The sequence below is a fragment of the Rattus rattus genome, chromosome 13 (assembly GCF_011064425.1).
Source record: "Rattus rattus isolate New Zealand chromosome 13, Rrattus_CSIRO_v1, whole genome shotgun sequence".
Taxonomy (NCBI): Eukaryota; Metazoa; Chordata; class Mammalia; order Rodentia; family Muridae; genus Rattus; species Rattus rattus.
The window spans coordinates 44623558-44629895 of NC_046166.1; the positions used below are offsets into that span (position 1 = coordinate 44623558).

Below are 6338 nucleotides of genomic sequence, written 5' to 3' on the forward strand. Positions count from 1 at the left end.
TTTAATTTGTGTGACTGAAATTGTCTTGTGTACTTTACAACAAGCACTTAATTTCCTCAGATGGCTAAGTTACAAGTCCATGTGGAAATTTGATTTTTTAAATCTATCATTTGAAAAGACAAGCAGGCTAGCACAAGCTTGTCAGTCTAGAACTGAGGAGGCTGAGGCAAGAAAATCGATGCATATCCAAGGCCAGAGTGGGTTCAAGGCCCTCCTGGGCTCCTCCCAAGACCTCCCCTCCAAAAAAAAACTTAGTCCTTTAAAGATATGCACTTTGTCCCTTGTGCTCCTCCATCTAACCAAAACGCCCTTCCAGACATAACTGCTCCTAGGTGTGGTGGAGAAGGTATTTTTGTAGATATGAGGAATAGCATGGCCAGAGGCAGGGACATCTGGCAGAGTCCAGGGTGAATGTGCAAAGCCTTGTGAGGAGACAGGGAGAGGAGAGAGCTAGGAAGCCAGGAGGGTAAAGCATGTACAAGAGAGGGTCAGTTAACCAAAGTGGCTGGATTATGTAGGGAAGGGAAGTCCAGGCCCTGGGCTGAAGAAACTTAGGGTATGGTAGCCATATGCTCTAACAGATAGAGACTGAGGGATGTTGGGAGAACCTAGCTGCTAGGTCTGCTTTGATATACTAAATAGCGACCTCAGTTAGCCATTAGAGACCGAACAAGAGCCTGTAAAGACGTGTGTGTGTGTGTGGGGGGGGTGTTTGTATATATGTCTCTGTCGACATTTGCGTGTACGAATATGAGCAAACACATGCCCTGGCACACATGTAGAGGTCAGAGGTCAGCCTGGAGAGTTGGTCGTCACCTTTCACCTGTTTTGAAACAGCCTCTGCAATCCCTGCTATCCACAAACTAAGCTTCTGGGGATTTTCCTGTCTCTACCTTCCATGGCCACAAGCATTATCCACAGTCATTCTACATGTCTGACTTTTCTGTGAGCCCTGGGGATTTGAACCCAGGTCCTCACGCTTTTGCAGCAAGTGATTTTACCCACAGAACCATCTCCCTTTGCCTGTTTTTCTTGATACACAAATTATAATTATGACATACTTTGCTACTATTTTCACAAAATAATAGATTATAGTATTATTTTAAATTTTATCAATCTAATCATCTGTCCTTTCTTTTTCTCATTACTTTGTTGGCACAAGTGCTTGTGTGTGTGTGTGTGTGTGTGTGTGTGTGTGTGTGTGTGTGTGTGTGTGTGTGTGTGTCTGTGTGTGTGTGTGTGTGTGTGTGTGTGTGTCTGTGTGTGTGTGTGTGTGTGTGTGTGTGTGTCTGTGTCTGTATCTGTCTGTGTGTCTGTGTTTCTGTGTCTGTGCGTGTGCGTGTGCGTGTGCATGTGTATATGTGTTTTAACTAAAAGGGCTGACGATTTTATTTTCACCTTTCACAATATAAGTGAAAAACCACACTTCTCTGTATCATTTCTCCCTCCATGAGCATTCTGTCTATTAGGAAGGGAAGTTCTTTGTCGTGCATCTAGTAAACACTCAGGCTCAGCACCAAGATCTCCCGGTGAAACAACAAGAAATACAAAAGGATAAAAAGCGCGTCTGCTCTTTTCTGTCTGGCTGAGTCATGCCAGGCCGTCTGGGCACCATCATAGGGCGGGTGGAGGTCTCACCATCGGAGGCCTGGGCATCCTGGGCATGTGGTCTCCTATGGGTGGTCTCATCCCAGGAGCTGGTCCCACCAGCATCATCCTGGGAGGAGGAGGACCCATCATTGGCATCACGGGAGGGCCTCCCATGTGGGGTGCAGGCATCATGCCAGGCTGAGGACAACCCGGGAGACTGGGGGTAGGCGGGATCGTGGCCCCTGCAGTTGGAGGAGCAGAGAATGGATCTTTCCTTGTTGAAATGCAGCTATTGTTTTTTTAGTCAGGCTCTGGGCCTGCTCTTCTATTCTCTTTGTGTTTCCGACCGCTGCAGTGTGTCTTCCTCACAGACAGAGAATCGTGGGTAAGATACATATCGCAGTAGTCACAATAAAACTTAGGCGCGTAGCTCCCACAGGCTGTTGGCTTATGGTCCAACCAGCCTGGCCGGGTCCCTGCCGCCAAGAACTAACCACTGCTTGTATATTTAAAAGCATTTTAGTGTGTTTTATACACTAGTGTCCCTATAAATACTTAGTTTTTAATGTGCACTATAACACATGAGGTTACAATAAATAACCTTGATAATGTATTTTAATATAATACATGTAAAATTATGTATTTAAAGTAAATATCCTGGAAGTAAAACTGCTAAATTTAGAAAAAAATGTGCATTGTAAGTTTTCTTTAAAGATTTATTTTAAATATATATATATATATGTGTGTGTATATATATGTATGTGTATATGTGTGTGTGTATATATACATACATAAATACATACATACATATATACATATATGTTTTCGGATCCACCAGAAGAGGCCATCTGATTCCGTTACAGATTGAGCCACCATGTGGTTGCTGGGATTTGAACTCAGGACCTCTGGAAGAGAAGTCAATGCTCTTAACCACTGAGCCATCTCTCCAGGCCATATGGTAAGTCTTATAGACGGCAGTTTTCCACAGGTAGTTGGATATACGTTCACCAGGACCTCTTCTCCTCTTCTAGCCCACAGTGCTTGGAAAGCACTCTAACAAGCTTTATCCCCAGTCTAAAGTTTCTTAAAGGTAAATTTACATTTATTTTCTGGCTTAGTTTTTGTGCACATGTGCATGCGCTTGCACACCCATAGTCACTTGCACCAGTATTTGTATGCGTAAGACAATTTGTTGGCTATCTTCTTCTACAATGAGTTGAAGGCATTCACCTCTCTCTACCCACGAGTCATCTCATAGCCCTAACATGTTTGTTTTGCTTTTGTTTTTGAGAGGTCTTAGTATTCTGATAGAGAGATGAATATATAGCTGTATGCACAAAGATGCTCCTGCTAGCAATAGGCCCTAGATACATACAATGGGATCTCATACATTCCAGAGTCTAGGACCTACTGTGGCCATATTCATCAGTCCAAGCACTCTTGAGGTTTACAGAATGACAACCAAGAACACAGGTTTTGGAATGGGACCTACCCATCATTGAGTGGCACATAGTTGTGTCCAGTGGTAAATGCTTTCAGGATTTTTCATCCAGAATCCAGGATGAAATTTAATGGTCACTCCAACAGTAGTAAGAGGAGGGACTTTTTAGTTTATTAGAGTCATGAGAGTGTCACTCTCATGAACAGATTCATGCCACTATTATATGTTCGAGATTCTTCTCTATCCCTCTCTTGCCATCTTACGTTTTGGGATCACCTAGATGTCAAACTTCCTAAGCTCATGAATTCAAGCTTGTGATGTCAAAATTCCAACCTGTGAATCAATAAATAACTTTCTGTCATAAACTCCCCAGCATTATCGACCATGGTGGCTCACTCCTGTAATCCAGCACTTAGGAGGCAGAGACGGCAGTGTTGTCATGAGTTACTTCAACGCCACATTGGGTTACATAGTACATGGCCAAGTAAGGCTACACAATGAGCCTTAAATAAGTAAATACAAAGGTTTTACTGGGATTTAAGTTTATAGTAATATAAAACAAACTAAGACACACATGTATTCATACACACACGTGGATACACAATGACTAAGGAATAGTAGAACATCTGTGAGTCTATCACTTTTTTAGTTTAAAAACAGAGAATAGGGTATCACAAATACCTCGGAAGCTTTCCTCAAGTTTATGCTGGATTGGCCCTTTCTTTCTGCCTACAGAAAACACACTACTTTGAAATATGCTGTGGTTATTTTTAAAGGATGTTAATAGTTTAGTAAAGTTGAACTGACTGTATCAAATCCTACCACCTGGAGAAGATAAACCACGCTTGTTAGCATGGTAATGGATTGTTTTCCGTATTCTTACAGAAATGTAGATATAGGCACATTTTATATTCAGAGTAAGCAGTGACAGGGATAAAATACATATTTATATATTTAGTGTATGTAATACTAGATATATTCTGATTTCATTACATTCATACCGACTTCATATAATATAAAATATATACAAAAAGCAAAAATAATTTCTAATGCAGCCATATTGGAAAGAGAAACGAACTTGAGCTATAATGCCCCTTGGTGCAACTTCATGTCCCCAACCTGAATTTAGGTTTAACTAGAAAGCAAGAGGTAAGCGTAGCTAAGCATGCCTGGTCTAAGTGTGGCCCTGCAGTCACCACCATCTCTGTTCTCCTCACTTGAGCAAGGTGGTCTGACAGGTTGTCATAACTGCGTGACATCGCTTCCTGGGAGACAAGCTCCTCCCCCAGCTGGCACCAGACGTCAGCAGCTTTTTCCTCCTCCATCCTGAGATTCTTGGAGGTGTTCCAAACTCCTGGTATCCATTGTTTCAGTGGCTGCAGAAGGCTCCGCTGGTGTCTTTGAGGTGTGTTTGTCTCTGACAGGTTGGCTACACTTCCCAGCTCTGCTTTTGCACTCTACTCTTGAGGTGAATTAGGAGTGTGTCTGGAGTCATCCTTACACTTTTACTTGTCTTTCCTGGAGGTGCTGTCCTAGTAGGGCAAAAATACTCAACTTCTTCACATTCGTTCTTTTGTTAGAAGTTGTGCTTTAGTAAGTTACAAGAATTAGGCTACGGATTGCCTGTTGTTTTTTGAGACTAGGTTTCTCTATATAGCCCAAGCTGGCCTGGCCTTGAACCTTGACAATCTTTATTCCTCAGTCTCAAAAGTGATGGGATAATTAGGTAAGAGTGTGTGTGTGTGTGTGTGTGTGTGTGTGTGTGTGTGTGTCTATGTCTGTGTGTCTGTCTGTGTGTAAATAGTACACAAGTACCCATAGCAGTTGGTATACATTATATTAGCAGTGGCAGCTAAAAATCAGAGTGGCAAAGATAATCTCCTTCAAGAACATTTCTGGAAGTCTTCAAAATTATGAAATACCTAAGTAAAAAGGAAAGACTTACAGGAAACTTAAAGTTTACTCAAACGATCTCAAAAGGCAGAAAGCAAAGTATGTTCCTAAGGAAAGCTTGGTATTAGAGAGGTGACAGTTTTCAGCCTGTTTCTAAAGTACCACCAAATATATTTTCAATGGAAGCTTCTAAACGACATACAAAAAAAATAAATGTGCTAACAGAAAAGGCCAATAAAATATACCTAGAAGGAAATATAACATGCAGACTTCTAGACAGAAAAACGTTATTAAAAAGAAAATAAAGAAAGAAAGAAAGGAAGGAAGGAAGGAAGGAAGGAAGGAAGAAAGAAAGAAAGAAAGAAAGAAAGAAAGAACCCACAAGATAGAGACTTCTAGGCCAGTAAGTTATTCCAGACACAGGCTGGAGCAGTTGATTATGTATTAGGAAGGATCTGTGAATTTTTACCTAATTAAAAAAAAAAAATCCAGATAGATTAAGACAAAATGCAAACAAATTGATACGACAAATTGAAAGACACCACAGGGAAACATAGCCTTATAATTTTGAAGTAGAAAAGTCTTTTCGAAGCATGACATAAAATAAAGGTGAAAAACTCCATGAAAACTTAAGGTCAATTTGAAAAATTAGGAGAAATGCCCTATAACATCCAGGGCAGAAGTATCAATACTTTGGTTGGATAAGAAAATCAATAGAGAAAAGGTCGATATAAAGAAAACCCAATATAAAGTACTATGGTAAAGAAAAATAAACAATAAATTTCCACTTGCCATAATCAACAACGCAGGGAATAAAACTGGTGTCAAGAAGAAAATGTCAGTTTTCTATGTAGAATGTTTTCTGTGCTTCTTTTGAAATGGGGTGTTATTCTGTAGCCCAGGCTTTCCCGGAACTCACTATGTGCAACCCAGGTTGGTCTTAAACTCACAGAGATCCTCCTGTCTCAGTTTCCTGAGTGCTAGAATCACAGGAATGAATTACCAAGTCCAGCTTTTTCCCGAAAATATTTACAACGTCTTCTGGTTAGATTATAGTGAGGCACGCATTCCCATAATGCATAGAGAGAGGGGATAAGGATTTCTTTGTGTGCCACACTAAAACACCTGTGGAAACACTGAGTTTTGTCAGAAAGTCCATTCATGGGAGCACTTTGTGGAAATAATTGAGCAAGCCCACAGATGAGGGCTTATCTTTTCGTTTTCTGACATGATGTCTCATCTATCCAAGGTCAGCCCTGAACTCAGGATGGAACTGTGGATGACTTTAATCTTCTCATCTTTTACCTCCAAGTCCTCAGTGCTGGAATTATAGGCATGTGCCACCACACCCTGCTTTGAAACTCAAAGAATGAGCTACACCCTTAATCCCACAACCTTGTCTTGTAAGGCATTT

At 41.0% G+C, this 6338-nt stretch overlaps 1 pseudogene; it reads right to left on the reverse strand.

Annotated features, from left to right (window-relative positions):
* Positions 1 to 1510: 1510 nt before the first annotated feature.
* LOC116914324 lies at positions 1511 to 4356 on the reverse strand (annotated as a pseudogene).
* Positions 4357 to 6338: the final 1982 nt, after the last annotated feature.